General features: G+C 38.0%; 1 pseudogene; it reads left to right on the top strand.

Moving 5' to 3' along the window:
• The first annotated feature begins 3,954 nt into the window (after nt 1-3,954).
• On the top strand, nt 3,955-4,627 carry LOC101431942 (WD repeat-containing protein 31 pseudogene; annotated as a pseudogene).
• Nucleotides 4,628-22,063: the final 17,436 nt, after the last annotated feature.

The raw sequence follows: 22,063 nt of genomic DNA, 5'->3' as shown, positions 1-22,063 counted from the left end.
GGGGGTGGGGAGGGAGGTTGCCCCAAGACAAAAGAAGCTGTATTTCTTTAAAACTGATGCAATATGATTCTATATGTAACACTGCTACTGATTAAAGTGTTTTTTTGAATATTGTAATAGATTTTTGGAATTTAGAGGGTGGAGTGTAGTGGTATGGTTCATAAATTCCAGAAATAGATATTGGATTATGTTTCTGAACTGGTCTGTACCTGGGCATGATTAAATTATGATTAGGGCTTTGTTTAGGTCATGTCAGTAGAAAGTTGAGTGCTCTTTGGTGACTGTGGACTCACAGATAAAAGACATGGCAAAGACAGAGTTGGAGTTTTGATGTTGTAGTTGTGATGCTGGAGTTTTGAGCTGCAGTCCTGGGAAATAAGCACACAGAGGAGTTTGGCAGTGAGGAAAGAGAGAGGGTCCCAGGAAGAGAAACAAGTCATTCACCTAATAGTCTGTAGCTGACCTTGTGGAGCAAACAGAGGAGCTGAGCCCAGAGAGAAATAAACTATGGGAAGAGAGGAACCCAGAAAGCCTGAACCCTGACAGATGTTGGCAGTCATCTTCCTCTAACATGTGACAAAAGACTTTGATGAGGGAAGTAACTGAACTTATGCTTTATGGACCAGTAACTGTAAGCTCCTACCCCAAAATAAATACCCTTTATAAAAGCCAACCAATTTCTGGTATTTTGCATCAGCACTCCTTTGACTGACTAATATAGATGATCATTTAAATTCATTAAGGTATGAGGGGAGAGAAAGAAGATGAAAAAGAATAAAGTGTTCAAATAATTATGTGACACTTTTTAAAAATGTAGTATTATGGGTTTTATGCTATATGAAATCTAAAAATATTAATAAGTAAATGGAAACAATTAACTTCATTATAGGCCTGTATCATTCTATGCATGCAAAAAATAAAAAAAATTTACAAATTACTTCAAGTTTCTACCAGTTCTAAATTATTCCCCATTAAGGATTAGCTTGGTTCCAATTAATGAGGTTAAGAGTAAGTTGAATTTTTAACATGAAATTAGAAATGAAAGGAAAATCAAATTTGTTGTGCTGGATGCTTTTACAGACACTATACCATTAATGCTTACAAATTACAAGAGATTTAAAATTATGTAAAATGTAAATTGCAAACCTAGTCATTTATTATGTTTTAAATTCCCACAAGATGGCAGAATTTCAGAGCATTTTAAGTATGTTCCTGTATAGGCAGCTAGAATTATTTTAAATCTGTAACTGGGTTAAGAGCATATCCTGTTTTCTGATCAGTGATGCAAACAATACTCACACAGAGCAGGATCTGATTCTTCCTTTTGTTATTTACAGATTCTACTAAATTGAAATAATGCAACAGTGGATTGCATAGAGTTTATACTACTCAGTAGAAAATCATTTTTGTTTTATAACTCTAATTTAAGGTCATTCTTAATCACTCATGTATGTACTGTCTCATCTCTTTATTTCATTTGTTTTATTCATGAGGGTCAGAGATGAGCTAGGATGCAGGTTTTAATGATGGAACTCTGCAATGTGATATTTCTGAGGTTTTGGTCACATAGCAAAGTGCTTCTGCAAGCAGTGAGGAGCAGTGCATCCTGCCCATCACTAGGCTTGAGCCTATAAATATTTAAAAGACTATGTTTTAATTGATAAGGGTTTGATATGCACCAGATGATAAAGACTTGTGGTTGTGGAGTGCTGGTATCCTTGGGAAACAGGCTTTTGGGGTTGTTTTTGTTTTGATTTGGGTTGGGGTTTTTTAGGCTGGTGGTGGTAATGAATCTGTTAGTGACTCTCAGCAAAGACATTCCTCTAAGCAACCAATCATGCTTCATAGTCTAAGAAAGGAAAGGGCATTATAAACCACATTATTTTAATCTATGCTGAGTACCAGCTCAAGAGATAGAGGTTTGTGCTTAGTACCTGTATTAGTCAGCAAAAGGGGTGCTGATGCAAAATACCAGAAATATTTTGGCTTTTATGAAGGGTTTTTATTTGGGGTAGAAGCTTATAATTACCAGGCCATAAAGCATAAGTTACTTCCCTCACCAAAGTCTATTGCCACATATAGGGGCAAGATGGCTGCTGACATCAGCCAGGGTTCAGGCTTCACGGGTTCTTCTCTTCCTGGAGCTCTGTTTCTCTCTGGACTCAGCTGCTCTGCTTTCTCCACAAGGCCAACAAAAGACTATCAGGCAAACAGTTCTGTCTCTCTCTGGGGCTTCTGCTGTGTCTAAGGAGTCTTCTCTATTCTTCTGTGTTCTTTTCCTGTGTGTTCACTTTCTGGGCTCCAGCTCAAAACTCCTAACTCTGTTCTTTGCCATGTCTTTACTCTATTGGTCCCTACTCACCAAGGGGCAGGGACTCAATGCCCTATTGACGTGACCCAATCAAAGTTCTAATCATAATTTAATCAATTGATACCTCTGATGGGCCAGTTTACAAACATAACCCAATAACTATTTTAGGAATTCATGAACAATACTAAACTGCTCCCTATTTCAAATCTTGCCTGAGTATATATTATTCGTTTTTTTATCTTCATAGATGGGACTTTTATATTCTTTATGTCTTGCATTTCTTTATCTATGGATAGGGTCATCCAGGCAGGGATAAACAGCATTCCCTTTTAAACTGTCATCTTATAAAATTAGATGTAGTTAGACAGCTAGACAGTTCCTTCATATGATAACTAGGATAATATATAATTTGGAAAATTCACCAATTTCTTTTTGAATCCACCTGGCACTTACCCAGTGCTAATGAGAGGCTATGTGCATTGCAAGATGCCAAAAGTCTTGAGAAGAAAAAAAAGTTCCCAGATTGCTGACAGCAAGCATCTCTAAACTGTGGATGAAGATTTTGTTATCTCATAATGTTGCAACTGTTAATTATGGGATTTGGGTTTCTGAAAGTATCTGAACTAGGGATGTGATTATGTTATGTGGTTATGTGAAGGTTGTTTGTATAAGTGATACAAACTTAGGGAAAAGATTGTTTTTGTGAACTAGGTTTGAGTTGTTTTACTAACTGCTCCCAAAATGCTTATGGATACCATGAAGAGAGCATTTCTTAAGATTTTACAAACCAAAATAACCTTTGGTCTCTCAGTGACTACAAGGAGAACATAGCCACTGAAAGGGGACATCTCAGTAACAATGACAAATAGTAACTTTGAAATTCACCTAATTGTGTACTCATAATCCCAGAGTCTACCTTGAAAGGGTATAATAGATTCAATTGTAGCTCTGCAAAAGTCATGTTCAAGTCCTAATCCCCAGGACCAAAGAATGTGACTTTATTTGGAAATAGGGTAATTGCAGATGGATTTAAGCAAGTTAAAATGAAGTTGTACTGGGAAGCAGTCAGGGGCCCAAAGAGGGAGCATGTCTTAAAGCAGCTGCAAAATCACTGAAAGTGCTTCTAGGCAGAGTGACAAGCAAATGCAAGGGCAAAGAGATTAGAAAGTGGCTGCCTTAACTGTTTTCCTGAGGATAAACATTACAGATCTTGGAATATGGCAGCTCACCAGTAAGATCCTATTGGTTTGGGGGGAACACAACTCTGATAGTCACAAGGGATTCTGCCACTCAGGTGCCAACTGAAATAGGCTCTTCCACAAAGGTTTCTGTGGGTTCTGTGCTGTGATGGGGAGACTGCAAAGCAAACTCAGACACAGCACTTATAAATACAGCAGGCCTGGTGGAGTTACAAAGGAGAAGATTCAAATTAAAACCTTTTAAAAATAGAGTCCAGCCCACATGAATAATGTCTCTGCAGTTACTGCTCAGAGCTCAGACCTTTTTGTCTCCAGAGGAGAAGATAAGACAGTTGTGGTAAAACTGGAAATGTGGTGCAAAGGGTCAAAGGACATGAACGTGAAATCACTAAGGTAGTCTGCATGCACACATCGAACCAGTTCTTCAGTGCTTCTCGTGACAGGATGGTCATGATGTGAGACTTGTGTGACTCCTCACAACTGCAATGACAGTTCTCTGGCCATGCCATGGTGGTCACTGGCTTGGCGGTGAGCCCAGACTCGTCACAGCTATGCACTGGCTCTCCAGAAAACAGCCTGCTCCTGTGGGACATGGGTACTGGACAGTGTGTGGAGAGAGCTTCTCTTTCCAGGAACCTGGTCACTCACTTGTGCTGGGTCCCCAGAGAACCATATATACTACAGACCTCTGAAGATAAAACCATAAGACAGTCGGGGGCTGCACATAGCTCATATGTTTCCTAAACATCAGCACATTCAGACCTACTACAAAGTTAGCGAGGATGGATACAAGTTTATCTCCTGCAGGAGTGGCTTTGGAGGGGAAGACTGTGAAGCCATACTGTGGGACCGAAGGCTAGTATGGAACAGAATATGTGAGTGTAAGAGACATTTCCAGACAGTAGCATCCTGTGTTTTCCTACCAAGAGCCTGGGCTTTGATGTCTGTAAGTGACATGAAGGTGAAGATTTGGAACCAAGATACTAGAGCTTGCCTCTTCACCTTCTCTCTGGATGGATCAGGGCCCCTGACTTCCCTGGCTGTTGGAAACACCATCTCCTTATTGTGGGCAAGTTTCAACAGAGAAATCCACTTACTTAGAGTGGACCACAGCTGAAGGCTGGGACTGTGGGAAGTGCCACCCTTCTGATGCCACAAGACATTCTTCAGACAATATCAATCCATGGCTCCTCTTTTCTCAGAGTGGCTTTGTGTTTTCCCATGTTATCTTCAGGGGAAGGGATGTGGGACTGGTAGTTTCTGCTTAGGTTCACGCAGAAGGTATATCAGTGTTAGAAGTTGATTTAAGTGCATTGGTTCAAAATAGGGTATAGAGTTTAGAAATATGGACTAAACATAAGGTTCTCGATGTAAGTTAAATCCATATACCATTTTTCAGTAAGCTTTTGGGACTGCTCCTCAAAAAAAATTTATTGCTCAAATTATGACCTTTATGCTATAAAAATGGCAGGTGTCTGTGAGAATTACAACACAGGGTCTAATTCTTTTGAACCGATGTTTTCAATGTTTCCACAAGAGAAAAAAAAGAGAGGGGAAGAAACTCCATTTTGGATGCCTCAAAATTATTGAGATGGGAAAAAATACTGCAGCGCTGTAGAAGAAATGGCATGAGATTAAGCTCAATCACTGTGTTTGAGTTTCCTAGGCTGCTCAAGTAAATACCTTGGAAGGAATCGGGTTAAACAATGGGAATTTATTAGCTGACTGTTTCGAGGCCTGGAAAGTTTTCAAATCAAGGCATCACCAAGGCGATGCTTTTTCCCCAAAGTCTGTGGCAGTCTGGGGCAGGATGCCAGTGAGCCTTGCTTCCTCTGTCACATGACAAGGCATATGGTAGCATCTTCTTGTCTCTTCCTTCTGTTCTGGGTTCTATTTCAGCTTCTCACTTCCTGTGGCTTTTTCTCTGTTTGAATTTCATTCTTTTATAAGGAATCCAGTGATAGGGTTATGACCCATCCTGATTAGGGTGAGTCACACTGTAATTGAAATAACCTCATCCAAAGTCCTACTTAAATGGGTTCACACCCACAGGAGTGGGTTAAATTTAAGAGCGTGTTTTTCTTGGGTAATACAGCTTCAAATAATCACACACTATTTCTCAGTAATAAGAATAATCAAATTTATGGCAAGAAAGCGAACACCTTGGCATCTACTCAAGGTAGAAGTGGAATGAGAGGTAGCAAAACCTCTTCCTGTTTTTGGTATCTCCATAGGGCAGAGCTAAGGTTGTATGAAAATGAGACCTGAGGTGATTTGAAGAGGCTGAAACATTTCACCAGAATCATAGTAATTAGGAAACTTGTTTTGTAGGTAAGGAAACTAAAGTACAGAGATTAAGGCTAAAAATTTCATTTGTACATTTTAATATATTTATTTAGTTTTATATAAAATATTTCTGGTAATAGTCAGAGTGAGGCAAAAAGAATCTCTGAAATAACAATAGAAAGCATGAACAAAAGGAGAGGGGTAGACACCCTTCTGCCCCATATGTTGAGCCCCCTTCAGGGAGATCAGTTCCTAGCCTGCTCACAGGCCCATTTTCCTCTAGGGAAAAGAGTCCCTCCAGCCTTCGGGCAAACCCATACTTAAGGCAACTGGGACCTGGAGAGTTCCTTTCTGACAAGTCCCAGCCAAGGAAAGAGGTGCAGCAGTTGTCCTCTCTGGCCTCTGCCTGTCCCCAGTGTCAGTGACTTACAGGCATCTTCCTGTCTTCCTCCTGCTCCTCTTCAGTTCCATTGCCCCATCCTGCCTCCAGCAACTGGGAGCGAAGTCTGTTGTTAAGCTGGTGCAAAGAATCAAACCTTAGTTTGAATCTCTGCTTCACCGTTTAGCTGTATGATCTTGCCCAAAATATAAAATCTGTTTCCTCACTTGTAAGACAGTTCTCATAATCCTCACAGGGTGGTTCTGAGGATTGCACATTGCATGCCAAGCAAAGTCTGGCACACAGTAGGTGCCTACAAAGGGCTGCCATTCGTATTTGCCATCTTCTCTGTCCAGACTAAATGTTAACCAGTCCTTTCTCCATTCTTCTAGATCTTACTTTCTAAGTCTTTAGTTATTATTTGGCTTCCCTTTGATTCCTTAAGTTATGGATCTTTAAGCTCTGGAAGAACAAAGTAGTAGTGGGAGAGTGGTAATTACTTTACTGCCCACCTACAGGGGACTGAATACATTTATTCTTATAACAATTTCCCTCGTTATTCCCACTTCACAGAGGAGGAAGCCGAGGCCCCAGGACAAAGTGGTGCTTTGCCCAAAGTTACACACATAGGTAGGAATGGGAAGAGCTGAGATTTGAATGTAGGTCTGCTGGTCTCTGTCCAGAACGCTTTCCCTCACACCCCTTGACCTTCGCATGAAGTCGCAAAGTTTTCACCATTCATTTCAGAAATTCATAGACTGTGACATTTGTTTGTATATTTTCCAGACCAGCTATTAACTTTTTGACTCTATGGAGATCCCCTGGCCAGATGCCCATGGGCACTAGACAAGGTGTTTCAGAATTATCCAGAGCCATTAGGCAGCAAGTCAGAAAATCCAAAGGAGTGGGGTGGGAGAGGGTTTCAGAAAGCAGGGAAGGGGGCAGGCTGATATCAGAATAAAAGCACACATGAGGCAGTAATAAGCCTCTAATAATTTGGCAAGGTTCTATACCCAATAAAATGGTTTCCCTAAACCCTGAAAGAGGAAAATGAAGTTAGAGTGGAGTAGGGTAGACCCTTAATCCAATATGACTTGTTTCCTTATAAGAAAGGTAGAGTTGGACACAATCAGATAAGGGGAGATGTCTATGTGAAGACTGAGGTAGAGAACCCCATGGATGGCCAATATGCAACTGCTAGAAGCTAGGAGAGAGGCATGGAACAGACCCTTCCCTACAGACCTCAGAGGAAGCATGGCCTTGCTACACCTTGATTTCAGACTTCTAGTGTCCAGAACTGTGAAGAAATATATTTTGGTGATTTTAAATTATCCAATTGGTGGTGCTTTGCTACAGCAACTCTAGAAAACTAAGACAGAGAGTGTACAAGATCCTTCTCGCTTCTGCTTCCCCACTTCTTATTTGCAGATTGAATGCCTCCTCCCCTGTGTCATCTATACATGCACTTGGAAAAATTCAAGGTGACTCTGTTTATAAGAGAAAGTTCTGAATATGAAAGAAATACCTCCTTGAAAGAAAAGAAAACATCCACATTTCTAAATGTGGAAAATTTCTCAATTTATTTTCCATTTTGAGTCTCAGAAAAATAGCTAGTACCTTAGAAAATTAACCACAATGTAAATATACTTCAAAATGACATTTCCTTCCTACTCTAATAGTTAAATATGTAGATAAACACATTCAGTTGCAAAGAACTGAATACACTTTACTAGTTTAAATTTAAAAGGATTTATTATTGAATATTAAGTAGCTTATAAAATCATTGGGAGGTCTGAAGGAATAGACTACCAAGATCACACCACAGGAATGGACTGCTAAATTGCTGCTGCTTCTACCTCAATCAGGTGGTTTCCTGTTGAGTGGGGAAGTCCCTGTGATAGTTGCTTGTTCCAGAACAATGTTCCTTCTGCTATGATCCACACCAACAAAACAGATGACTTGTTTCCAGCTTATTTCATTTTAGATTTAAAATATTTTATAGGTGCATCTGATAGCACAAGCAAAGTCATATCTGGAACCTTAGCTGCAAGAGAGTTTGGGGAAGGTAGTGTTTAGCTTTTTGGTAGCAAACAAATCATGCTTATGTGCCACAATGCAAATATGATAAGAAAGATAATATAACTTTTAGAGTTAATTTCATTTTTATTGGGATAAAACAGCTATCTGAACATCAGGATGCTGGATTCTATTCTGTCTCAAGTATTTACTCAAATGGTTTTAAGGAATTTTCTTATACTTGTCCTTTCTTAAGTTTACTTTTATATAGAATGTGACATATTAGAATACTATGTGCATGTCTTGCCCAATATATCATAAAGACAAAGACATCTTATGAAAGAAATTAATGAAAGGAATCAAGGTAAGGGAGGAATTTCAGATAAGACTGCTTTGAAAAGCAAGGATTCTTCATTTTGGGAAACGTGAGGAGGGAAGGAATTTATGGCAACTGTAAACCTAAAGGAATGGATAGGAAGAAAAACCTTCTATAGCAAAACTAGGATTTGTGTTGAATCTTGAGTAGATGATTTTAAGATAAATACAGGGAGGTCCTAGTCAAACAATCAACATGTGCTTATTTCATTCTATTTGTGCAACACTAACTAGATCCTGTGGGGATTTTCACCAGGGAACTTGATTGAGTACCCTGGGAAATAAGTGCGCAAATATTTATTTAGCATTAATAAATTAGTATAAATATAAAATAAAAAACAGTTCAAACTAGTTATGTTAATTCGCAAAAGGTACATTATCAAAGAAAGTCAGAGATGATGAATATCTTTAATCCTTTGGCCTATATCATGAGAATGACACATAGCATATTGAAAAGATAATGGGTTTTGAGTTTAAGTGAGGGTTTTAATCCAAACTTTACCATTTGCTATTTGTGTGGTCTTGAGCAAATAACTTAACATCTAGTAGTTTTAACTCCTTTCTTTGTAAATTTTAAATAATATTCTTAGCATTTTAGGTTGTTGTGAAGATTAGAAATGGAAAAGATAAAATGTCTAGCTACATGCTCTGGTTTGTTGCAGACACAAAACCATGTGGTTATTTTTATTGCTACCTTGTTAGGAACTGAATGCAATAGAGCAGACATGTGATACAAACCAGGATGGCAAATCTCATCTCCTTATACTTGTTTGTAACCCCTTGTGGCATTTCTCATAACTATGTGTGCAGACTGCACACACAGACTTTGAAATCTTGCATGTCATGCTCTCCTCCTATTACATTGTGCTTAATTGACCACAATACATTTTGATGAATTTTTTGGTGTCTCCCCACCCCTACTTCCATACCCACTCTAGGCCCTTTACTATTCATATACTAATTTTATCATTGTAGTCTCCTGCCAGCCATCTACGGTGGCTTCAAATTATGCTTACGATACAATTGTTTTTAAAAGCAAATTTCATTTCACCAAAACTTTTAAATTCCATTTGGTAGAGGTGGAGGAGGGGGTTAGAAAAGTGCTGGAAAGAATGGAGATGGATTGGAAAGGTACGAAGGTAAGTAGGTATATAGGTAAAAAGCCAGGTAGATGATAACCAAGTTGATGGGTAGTTATTTCAATGGAGAAATAGGTAGGTGGGTAGGTAGATGGATATATGGAAAGTGAATTAGAGGGAATGGGCGTGGGGATTATAGGAGGTGTGGCAGTTTGATATTATTTATGAATTCCAAAGAAAGATATTGATTATGTTTGTAAACTGAACTGTTCTCTGGGCATGATACCCTTTGACTGTATTTGATTCAGCTGAGATGTTTTGATTAAATTTTGTTAAGATTAGGGCTTTGATTCAACCACGTCATTATAGCAACTCAGAGTTGAGTTCCTGTGCCCTTGGTGGGGTGTATAAACAGATGCTTAATGAAGAACACAAAATAGATATGTATGAAAAGACTGAAAGCTACATAGACATGGAAAAGGATCCTGTACTCCCAGGAAGAGAGTTGAACCATTCACCTGTTAGTTTATAGCTGACCTTGTGACGAGAACAGAGCAGCTGAGCATGTAAAGAAACAAGCCCCAGGAAGAAAGACAAGCCCTATGCCAGTCTACAGGTGAGGCTGGAAGAGGCTGAACCCATAGAGTCTTAAGAGGTAAAAAGAAGACTGGACCCTTGCTGACATTGCCCGCCATCTTGTGTCAGCTCAGGACAACAGACTTTGGGTGAGTAAGTACTTTTCATGGTGCCTTGAGTTGGACTTCTTAGGGCCTGGTAACTGCAAAATTCTAACCAAAATAAATACCCTTTATAAAAGCCAACAGATTTCCGATACTGTGCATTAGCACCCCTTTGGCTGACTAATACAGGAGGGGAGTATGGTAAGGCAGTGTCTGTGTTGTACACAGTAGACAGATTATTGCATAGGAGTTGGGAAACAAGGTTATGTACCTTGCAATCTTACATAAGTCTATCTTTGTTGTGATATGAGCAGTTTGGTTCATATGACCCAATACTCTGTGATTCTAAATGAAAACGTGCTATAGAATTTTGAAGGCACATTTACAAGCATTATGCTCTGGTGGTAAATCTAAGATTTGAGGAATTTTATGCAAGACGTTTTTCTTTTTTTCTCTCTCTTCCTTTCTTTTTGTAATTTTTCCTTTACTACTGCAGTTTCCTAAAAATCTGCAAAATAAATCAATATTTATTTATTTTCTGGGTAGGAAAAACACACTTATTGCAAAAACAAGTATTAAGAATGAAAAGAAGCCGTCATTTTCACATTGGCTGTTATGTTAGCATTCTGCTTTTTTTTGTTATTATAAAAAATCCTATAACATTGGACATTTTGACATGAGCATGATCATTTCCTTTAGATAAACTCCTAGAAATTGAATTATACTCTTGTATATAGTTTTAAGGGTTTTGACATATATTTTCTACCCCTTCCTCCAGGTCAGGTGCAGCATGTGAGAACACTTGTTTCTCTATACCTCACCAATACTGGATGTTATTGATAATTTAAACATTTCCCATTCTTATAAGTGAAATGTAACACCTAATGGATGTTTTGGTTTACATTTCATTGATTGACAATGAATATGAGTATATTTTTATTGTTATTGACCATTTGTGGAAGACAACATTTAATCACAGCTTATCATCGCATTCATTTTTTATTAAAAATGCCATTATCAACTCATTTTGGCAATAAGTACATACTAAACAAGTTTTTGTGTGCATATTATTTGACACCCAGTTCTTATAAAGAAGGAAAAAATATTTTGTTTGATACTGACCTAATATGTAATATATAAAATAAAAAGGACTCAGAATTTGTGCTTTATATCCTTGTGCAAAATTGGTCTAATTTTGGCTTTCTATTGTGTTCTGTTTTGCTAGAATGGACACTGACAAATATATGTGTAGCATATGCTAATTCTAGTTATCTGATAATTTTCACTTTGCTGTCACTATATTCCCAGTATTAGTTAAACTTGGAACAACTCTACTTTTCATTGCTTGCTGATGTGGCACCCAGTCTCTTTTAACATGACTATGTTTATGAAGGAGTGACTATGGATATATTTAGAAAGAGACTTGAGCCATTGTCCCAAAAGCAGTAACATTCACCTTAGAATTGTCTTTCAACAAACTCCTTATAATACTTTAGTGGCATTAATTGGTAGGTGTCTCTGTTATCTTTCTTTTAGAGCTGGGCCCCTAAGGCTTGAAATGAACAGGCAAGAGTAAGTCAACCATTTCCCATAATAAAGTTGGAGTGAGGAAAGAATCTAGTACCTCTATCAATATTTCTCTTTTAATCTCAGATTTTTGAAATTTATTAAGAGCTATTTTTCTTTACTGATGAATTCTGCATGCATAGTCTGCTAATGCATGCCTGATTCAGTAAGTGCTTCTTCCCCAGTGGAGAGAACAAGATCATTTGGAAAGGATTCAATTCCAAACCTCCTCTTATCAGGTTTACTTTATTAGCTTTGGTGCTTGGATATACACAGTACACCTTTTTCCTGCTTCATGTGGAATTGTTTGCTAGGAGAGGAAAACATTCTTTGCCCTTGAGAAACCTTCAAAGTGAGTGAAAATTGCTGGGATGCAAACTTTGGGCCCACAGTATTGCTATTTCACATCTTAATGTCTGTCCTTCCCATATCATCATATTTTTTATCTGCCTTGTTATGTCAGATGAATTATTTTGTTTGCTATAGTAGGCCCAGGGATATGATCTGGAGAGAATATCAAAATGCCAAGGCAATGCAATCCAGAAAGCGAGGGCTATGCTGGGATTTATGGAAAATTCCATAGAAATGAGCTGTTATTGGATAAACTTTTCTTTCTTGTTTTTCTTGTCTTTCAGTCATATCTCTAGTACTCTACTACCTCTTGTTCTTTCTTGTTACTTCCACATTGCAAATAACACTATCCCATGCTATTATTCTACAAAGGATTACCTGCCTATTCTTCAAAAAGTACATGTAGGGTATGGGAAGATGGTGGCAAAGTAGCCAGGCAGGGCTCAACTCTCTCACAAAAACAACAGAAAAAAAAAAAAAAAAAAAAAATCCAAAAGTTGGCTCCCTGTAATCTAACCCCTGGGAGAAGATCTGTGTCCCATTAGTGAGTCCTTGGTACAATTTTTATAACTTAAGATGAGGAATTTTAAAGACTTAGAATAAACCAACCACACATCAAGGAAGAGCTGCAAAAATATTGAAGAGAAAAATTGACCATCAGAGTTAGTCCACTAACATTCAGGTGCCTAGACATCAGCAAAAAATTATAAGCCATACTATGAAACAGGAATAGATCGCTCAGCCAAAGGAACAAACCAAATATCCTGAAGAAATATGGGATTTAAGATAATTAACTAATCAATGATAATCACACAACACTCCTGAATCAATTTAAAGAACTGAAAGAAAATATGATGAAAGAGATAAAGGATATTAAGGAGACACTGGGTAAGCATAAAGAACAATTTTACAGCCTACAAAGAAAAGTGAGAGACCTTATGGGAATGAAAGACACAATGAAAGAGATTAAAAATACATCAGAGGCACATAAGAGCAGATTTGAAATGCTTGAAGGCAGAATTACTGACTTTGAAGACAGAATATCTGAACTGGAAAAGACAGGAAAACAGAAAGAAAGGAGAATGGAAAAAACGGAACAGGGTCTCAGAAAATTGAATGACAATGCAAAACACACAAACATATGCATTATTGGTGTTCCAGAAGGAGAAGAGATAAAAAAGTGGCAAAAAGACTATTTGAGGAAATAATGACAGAAAACTTCCCACCCCTTATGAAAGACATATATATTAATATCCAAGGAGGACAATAGGCCCAAACAGCATGAGTCTGAATAGATCTAGCCTGAGACACCTGCTATTCAGAATGACAAATAACAGAGATAAAGAGAGGATTCTGAAAGGAGCAAGAGAAAAGCAAAGCATCACACATAAGGGAATTTGGTAAGATTAAGTGACAATCTCTTATCAGAAACCATGGAGAAGAAAGTGGTATGATGTATTTAAGGTACTGTCCGTCTAAAATGAGGGTGAATTCTAAGTCTTCACAAACAAAACCTGATAGAATATATTACCAAATGATAAGAATTAAAAGAGACACTAAAGGGAGTGCTGTAGCTTGAAAGGAAAAAGAAGGGTGAGAGATTTAGAGAAGAGTATAGAAATGAAGATTATTAGGAATGGTAAATTAAAGGGTAAAAAGACATAATATTATGATATGAAAACAGAACATCAAAGGACAAAATAGACGAAGTAATGCCTTTACAGTAATAACTTTGAATGTTAATGGCTTAAACTCCTGCATCAAAAGACATAGACTGATAGAATGGATTAAAAAAAATGAATGATCTACATGTTGTCTACAAGGGACTTACCTCAGATATAAGGACACAACCCAGGTTAAAAGTGAAAGATTGGAAAAAGATATTCCATGCAAATAGTAACGAAAATAGAGCTGGAGTAGCAATACTAATATCGGACAAAATAGATTTCAAGCACAAAACTATTATAAGGGATGAAGAAGTTAATCGTATATTGATAAAAGGGGAAATTCACTAAGAAGAAATTACTAAATATTTATGAATTTAACCTGAGTGTCCCAAGATATGCAATGCCAGTAAAAATCCCAACAGGCTTTTTTTTGCAGAAATTGAAAAATCAATAAACAAATTTATTTGGAAGGATAAGTGACTCTGAATAGCCAAAAATGCCTTTAAAAAGAAAGATGAATTTGGAGGACTCTTATTTCCTGACTTTAAAGCATGTTCCTTAGCTATAGTGGTAAAAACAGCACAGGTCTGACATAAGAATAAACAGATTCACCAATGTAACCAAATTGAGAACTCAGAAATAGTCCATCACATCTACATTCAAGTGATTTTTGACAAGGATGCTAAGTCCACCCAGCTAGGCCAGAGCAGTGTTTTCAAAAGTGGTGCTGGGAGAACAGGATAGCCACATTCAAAAGAAAGAGAGAGGACCCCTATCTCACACTTCATACAAAAGTTAACTCAAAATGTATCAAGGACCTAATATATGAAAACTACAACCATAGAACTTCTCAAAGAAAATGTAGGAAAACATCTTCAAGATCTTGTAGTATGCAGTAGTTTCTTACACTCAAAGCACAAGTAACAAGAAAAAATAGATAAATGGAACCTCCTCAAAATTAAACACTCTTACATCTCAAAAAAGTTTGTGAAAAGGGTGAAAAGGCAGCCAGCTCAATAGGGGAAAATATTTGGCAATCTCATATCTGATAAGGGTTTTTTCTTTTCTTTTTTTAAATTTCTCTCCCCTCTCCCCTCTCGCCCCCCGCTCCCCTCCCCAGTTGTCTGCCTTCTGTGTCCACTCACTATGTGTTCTTCTGTGACCTCTTCTATCCTTATCAGCAACACCGGGATTCTGCGACTCCTTTTGTTGCGTCATCTTGTTATGTCAGCTCTCTGTGTGTGTGGCACCATTCTTGGGCAGGCTGCACTTTCTTTTGCTCTGGGTGGCTCTCCTTATGGGGTGCACTCCTTGCACGTGGGGCTCCCCTATGTGGGGGACACCCCTGCGTGGCATGGCACTCCTTGTGTGCATGGGCCAGCTCCAAACGGGTCAAGGAGGCCTGGGGTTTGAACTGTGGACTCCTTATGTGGTAGGCAGATGCCCTATCCATTGGGCCAAGTCCACTCCCCATGATAAGGGTTTAATATCCATGATATTTAAGGAGATCATACAACTCAACAATAAAAGGACAAACTATCCAATCAAAAATGGGCCAAGAGACTTGGAAAGAAAACTGTCCAAAGAAGAAATATAAGTGGTGAAGAAACACATGAAAAAATGTTGAACATCACTAGCAATTAGGGAAATGCAAATCAAAACTACAATGGAATATCATTGCACGCCTATTAGACTGGCTGCTATTAAAACGTCAGAAAACTATAAATGTTGGAGAGGACGTGGAGAGATAGGAATGCTTAGTCATTGTTTGTGGGAATGTAGTATGAAACAGTCACTGTGGAGAACTGTTTGGCAGTTCTTAAAGAAGTAGAATATAGACTTTCTAGATATATACCCAGAAGAACTGTGAGCAGTGACACAAGTAGACATACCAATATTCATAGTGGTATCATTCATGATTGCCAAAAATTGGAAACAACCCAGGTGTTCATTGACTGATGAATGAATAAACAAACTGCGGTGTATATATACAAAGGAATATTATGCAATATAAGAAGAAAATAAGTCATGAAGCGTATGACAACATGGTCAAACCTGGAGGACATTATGTTGAGTAAAGCAAGCCCAACACAAAAGGACAAATACTGTAGTTTACACTTTTTTTAACTAAATATTTTAGGTACACTCATAGAATTAATAATTAGAATACAGGGAAGCAGCTGTGGCTTGAGCAAATGAGCTTCTGTTTTCTATATGGAGGACCTAGGTTTGATACCCGGAACCTCCTGGTAAAAAAATAAAAAAGGCATCCCAGATGGGTGCAGGGAGGTGCAGGCCCCCACGTGACAAAACAACACACCAAAAAGATGATGATACAACCAGATTTTTTTAAAAAATTAGAATACAGGTCACCAGAAAATAGAATAATGATAGAGTAGGGAAAGCTGAGGGTTAATCTCTGCAGTATTGATTACAAGGTTGTTTGTAAATCTTTGGAAGTGAATAGAAATGTTCAGAGCACATCATGCTGTTTGTGCCTAGCAGAGCTATAATATGGGTATGACAGTAGTTGAAAGGGAAAGTCTGAGGGCAGTTATATTACTAGTAGGAAGGCTAAAAATGTCACTCGGGGTTGTATTACATAGTGAAAAACCCATGGAAAATATAAATATGAGTAATATTACAAATATATGACTATTTTAACAAACTATTGATAGAAAGAAAGTAGAGAGAAGGAAACAGAATAGCAGCTATATATGGCAGGGAAGATTGGAGAGATTGACAGGTGAGTTTTGTTTGTTTGTTTGATTTTTATCTTTTAGTATTGTTATTGTTGCTGGAATAGTGAAGATGTCCTCGGAATGATTGCAGTGATGAGTGCACAACTATGTGATTGTATCAAATGCCATTGATTGTACCCTTCAGATGGATTATGCTTTATTATTATGTATCAATAAAATTGATTTGTTAAAAAAAATTTAGCAGCTTTCTTTCCCTTTGTCTTTCTCTCTGTATTGCTACATAAACCTCCAGTAGGAGGGCGGAGATCCAACTTGAGTCAAGCCTCACTGATGTAGTCCAGTCAAAAGGGCCCCACTCCCACAAGAATAGGGTAGTTTAAGAACCTAATCCTTTTGTTTTTGGGATTCATAAAATAAATTCAAACTGTCACAAGTATCTTTTTGTTTTGTTTACTCTCTCAATTATTTATTACCTATTTTACTTATTTCTGCTCTAACCTTAGCTATTTCCTTCCTTCTAATAACTTTGAGTTTACATTGCTCTTCTTTTTCTAGTACCTCAAGATGTGAACTTACGTTATTAATTTGAGATCTTTTTTATTATAGATGTTCATAACTATATATTTCTCTATGAGCACTGCCTTTGCTATATCTCCTAAATTTGATATGTTTGTTCATTTTCATTCATTTTTAATATTTTTTAATTCCCCTTGTAATTTCTTCTTTAGCCTATTGGTTATTAAAGATTATGGTATCTAATTTCCATGTATTTTTAAATATTCTAGATTTCCTGCTGTTATTTCTTTCTAGCTTTATTCCATTGTGGTTGTAGAAGCCACTTTGTATGATTTCAATTATTTTTTCATTTATTGAGATATCTCTTATGCCCTAACTTATGGTTTCTCCTGGAGAATGATCCAAATGCACTTGAGAAGAATGTTTATTCTGCTATTTGTGGTGAAGTGTTGTATATGTTTGTTACGTCTAGTTGGTTTATGGTTTTATTCAGATCTTCTATATCCATGTTGAGCTTTTCTCTAGATGTTCTATCCAGTATTGAAAGTGGCATATTGAAATCTCCAACTATTATTGTATAACTCTATTTTTTTCTTCAATTGTGTCAATGTTTGCTTTATATATTTTGGTATCCTATAGTTTGGTGCATATCTGTTTCTAATTGTTAAATCTCTTTTTGAATTGACCCTTTTATTGATATATAATATCCTTCTTTGACTCTTATAAAAGGTTTTGCCTTTTAGTCTATTTTGGCTGATACTAATATAGCTACCCCAACCCTCTTTTTGTTACTATTTGGATGAAATAATTTTTTCCATGCCTTCAAACTGTTTGTATATTTGGATCTAAGTTGGGTCTCTTTTAAACAGCATATAATAGGTTATATTTCTTTATCCACTCTGCCAGTTTCTGCCTTGTGATAGAAGCATTTTTGCTCATCCCTCAGGGATCTACCAAACTAAAAACAAAACATAAAAAATAGAGTGAAAAAGCCTGGCCACTGCCATCACCAACCACAACAACAACAACAAAAAGGCACACTGGATCTTTATATCTCCATGGATGCTAATGTGAGACTGGAAGCTGCTGATGCCAAAAGGGTTGAAACCCAAGCCAGCGTCCACGCTGGGCCCTCAAGGAATCTGTCAGACCAAGAAATCACACACTGTTGGGAACTGAATTATACTCCACTCCTCCCCTGCCCCAAAAGGTATATTTAGGTCCTAACGCCTGGTCCTGTCAGTTTAAACCTATTTGTAAATAGGACCTTTGAATTTATTAGTTAAAGTGCACCCAGATTGAATGAGGGTGGACCTTAACCCAATATGGTTGAGCTCCTTATAAGGAAATGAAACTCGACACAGTGACTCTGCAAGAGAAGCAAGAACCTGGAAGTTAAAGGAACCAGGAAGAGAAAGAAGAAACTAACTTGTGCATTTCCATGTGATGGAAAAGACAAGGAATCTCAAAGATTGCTGACCAGCTGAAGGACCAGTCCAAGGAAGAAGCAAGCCTTCTATTCTCTACCCACAAAAGAAAGAATACCCAATTTAAAAAAAAAGGGACTGGTTCTTTATTTCTCAGTGGCTGCTGATATGAGGTCAGAAGTCCTGGCTGCCCAGAGGTCTGAAGCCAAGGCCAGGGTCTGTACTGGTCCCTCAGGGATCTCCCAGACCAACCTCAACTCTCAACCTTCAACCCTCAGCCCCAATCTTTGGAGGATAAAGTTTCCTCTCACTTACCTGGCCCCAAGCTGCCACTCCTGGAATCCAGGCAGCATTTCTGTAGCCATTGCTGTTTGCACAGCTGCTGTCATGGGCCTAAAGAATAAGGACTGGTCATTGGTTCATACCCTCACTTACAAAATCTGAATTCTGCAGCCTCTTACCTCTTACTTCTTCTGGCACTCCTAAATTTGTTCTAAATGTCCAATGTTCCAGGGCTACTGCCTAGTCAATTCCTATCTGTTTTTACAGATTATTCATTTTTTTCTGGGTAAGGGAGTAATCTGTAAAACCTCTTACTCTGCCATTTTCCTGTTTGATTGGAAGTATCTTAAAAGATTGTATTGGAAGCCTATTTTTTTTTCAAGGTTTATTTTTTATTTATTTTTCTCCCCTTGCCGCCGCCACCCCAGTTGTCTGTTTCCTGTGTCCACTTCTGCTGTTGTCAGTGGCACAGGAAATTTTGTTGCGTCATCTTGCTGTGTCAGCTCTGTGTGTGTGTGCGGCGCCACTCCTGGCACGTGGGGCTCCCCTACATGGGGGACACCCCTGCGTGGCAGGGTACTCCTTGCGCAAATCAGCACTGCACATGGGCCAGCTTCACACGGGTCAAGGAGGCCCCGGGTTTGAACCACGGACCTCCCATGTGGTAGACAGATGCCCTCTCCACTGGGCCAAGTCCACTTCCCAATTGGAAGCCTATTTCATCCCATGAATAGGAGCCATGCAACACCCCAATGCTAGCTTTCCAGCCAAAGGAGTTTTCAGAAAAATTTATAAGCTCTGGAAGTACAGTTCTTTCACGATTTCCATCCCCTTTCCAATACATCTAGACACATTACTGTGATGGAAAAGGTATATTTAAGAGAAACTCAATGGGAATAATTTGAAATCTCAACTCTTTAAACTTGGATAGTGCAATATATCAATACTATACTCTTTGATATCTGTCTGATTATTCTCTTTTTGTCCACTCTCATCCCCTGATCAATTTTCAGTCTTCTCTGCCATGCTCTGTGCCCCAGAAGGATGACTGCTGTGTACTGCTTCACTTCCTGGGCTTCCTTGCTGGCTGTTTGCACTTGGGTTTTACCTATGGGAGGCATTGGCAGGAGACTAGACTGCAGGAGAAGAAAGGTTAGGATATTTCTTTCTCACTCCATCCTTGCCCATTTCTGTTGATTTCTGTGTCCCTCTGCCACTACAGCTCCCTCAGGTAGCTCCCCCTGCTTGGTTCCAGGTCTCTTTTTATTGCCTCTTTTCTGGTCCCTTCAGCCCTTGCAGTCATGATGGCTTACCACTGACGCTGACTCTAGCTGCTTCTTCACCCTTTGTTTATTCCCTTATCTCTGTCAACACCTTTGTTAAGGAGTGCCTTCAGCAAATTCTTTTTATTTGAAGCATCTGTGATGACCTCTGTTTCCAGCTCTGGACCTTGACTGATGCCAAATGCCAAAACTTCAATGGTCCTTAATTCTTTCGTTTAGCTGTGGAGAAACATTCTTCTGTTTTCTAAATATATCCTTACTTATTGGGGTCTGTAACTAAATATAAGATTTGGTAATATATATTTTACTCAAATAAGTAAGATGAAAAGGAAAGAAATTGGGCAGATAATAAATCTTCCTAAGCCATTTTGCCATAATGTGGGATGAGCTATCTCCCAATAAATAGTTGGGAAACAAAATTGAAAAATTTTAACCTTCATTAATTCCACAAATATTTGATATTGAACCTTTGTATGATTAACCATAGCTAATAAAGCAAAACTGTATAAGAAAGCAGAATCATGTCAGTAAACAAGTCTTGGTTTGTGACACAGTGATTAGGGGTGAACTATAAATACTTTTCAGAATTCTGTCTTTTAAAGATACCCAAAAGGATGGTCGTATGAATACTGATGACTGTGTGGTAGGTACTGCTGATTAGTTTATTTGTTAATTTGTGAATCAGAATCTTTCCAAATGTGTCAAGAAGAATAGTAGTATTTGAAATTGTGCCTTTAACATAAGTGCTGGACACCTCTGAAAAGTTTCTAAAGGTCAGGAAGACAGATCTGTCTAATTCTTTGTCTAATATTTTGTGGAGTGGTGTATCCTTAAGCAGTTTTGGAGGAAAGTAATTAAATATGGTCAGAAAAATGAAAAAAAGTAGATGATTTTTAATTCCTTTTACACTTACAAATTGATTTGTTCACTCCCCCCCACCAATTTCCATTTAATGAGATCATATGTTCTATTAGAACTATAAGGATGAATAAAGAAATCAATGACACAATGTCTTTTCCTCAAAGGGCTCACTTTTTTGTTAGAAAGAAAGTATGTATGAAAAAACTACAAAATATTTGTGAGGTGACATGCAAGCTTCAACTAAATGAGTTGGGGCTTTTTGTAGCAAATGCTAGAAACCCCAGCTAAATTGATTTAAGGAAAACGGATTTATTGGTTTACATAACTGAGAAGTATAAGGGATAGAGCAACCTTTTGACTAAGTGGATGCCATTAGGTCAATTGTTCTCTATTATCTCAGCTTTCCTCCGTGTTGGCTTTAATCTCAGGCGGTATCTTCCCAAGTTGATGGTAAAGTCTGTTACAGAGAAGAAGTTATAAACATATTATTTTAGTAGCTCGCAGTTTCAGTAAAAAGAATGTCTCTTTTATATTACTTTTGTTAAATTCATGAGAAAGGTTGTGATTGGTCTGGCCTTGGTCATGTGCCATCCCTGAATGTCCTTGTAACCAGGTATTAGGATCCTCTGTTCGGCCCCTCTTTGGCCATGTGTTTATCCTTGTGGAAAGTGAGTCTTAAAATGTGTTCTCTGTATAAAAGATACACTCTAGAACAAGAGAAGGATGAGGAAAATCATGATGAACAGACAAAACTATGGTAATTACAGTCCATTGCATTTTACTTCTTGACTACTCAGCAACAAACTTTCTTCTCACATCCATGATTTCAAAATGCCACTGTCTGACAACAGGAGTATCAAACTTGTAACCAAAAATGCACTTATCACCAAACTAAAAGGAAATAAGCCAAAGTTTCTCATCCATGTACTGTCTTTACTTCTCAGGTCCTTACCTATGTTGACTCAATTCCTTCCACATTTTAAATTCTGTTACTTCCAACACTCTACCTCCAAGTACCAATTTCTGTTATCAGTCAGTTAGAGCCTTCTAGTATAAAAGTGACAGAAACTGTTTTAAGCTCAA

This window comes from Dasypus novemcinctus, chromosome 3, assembly GCF_030445035.2.
Source record: "Dasypus novemcinctus isolate mDasNov1 chromosome 3, mDasNov1.1.hap2, whole genome shotgun sequence".
Classification (NCBI taxonomy): Eukaryota; Metazoa; Chordata; class Mammalia; order Cingulata; family Dasypodidae; genus Dasypus; species Dasypus novemcinctus.
The sequence above is the reverse complement of the archived record's forward strand: the minus strand, read 5'-3'. Positions and strand labels throughout refer to the sequence as shown.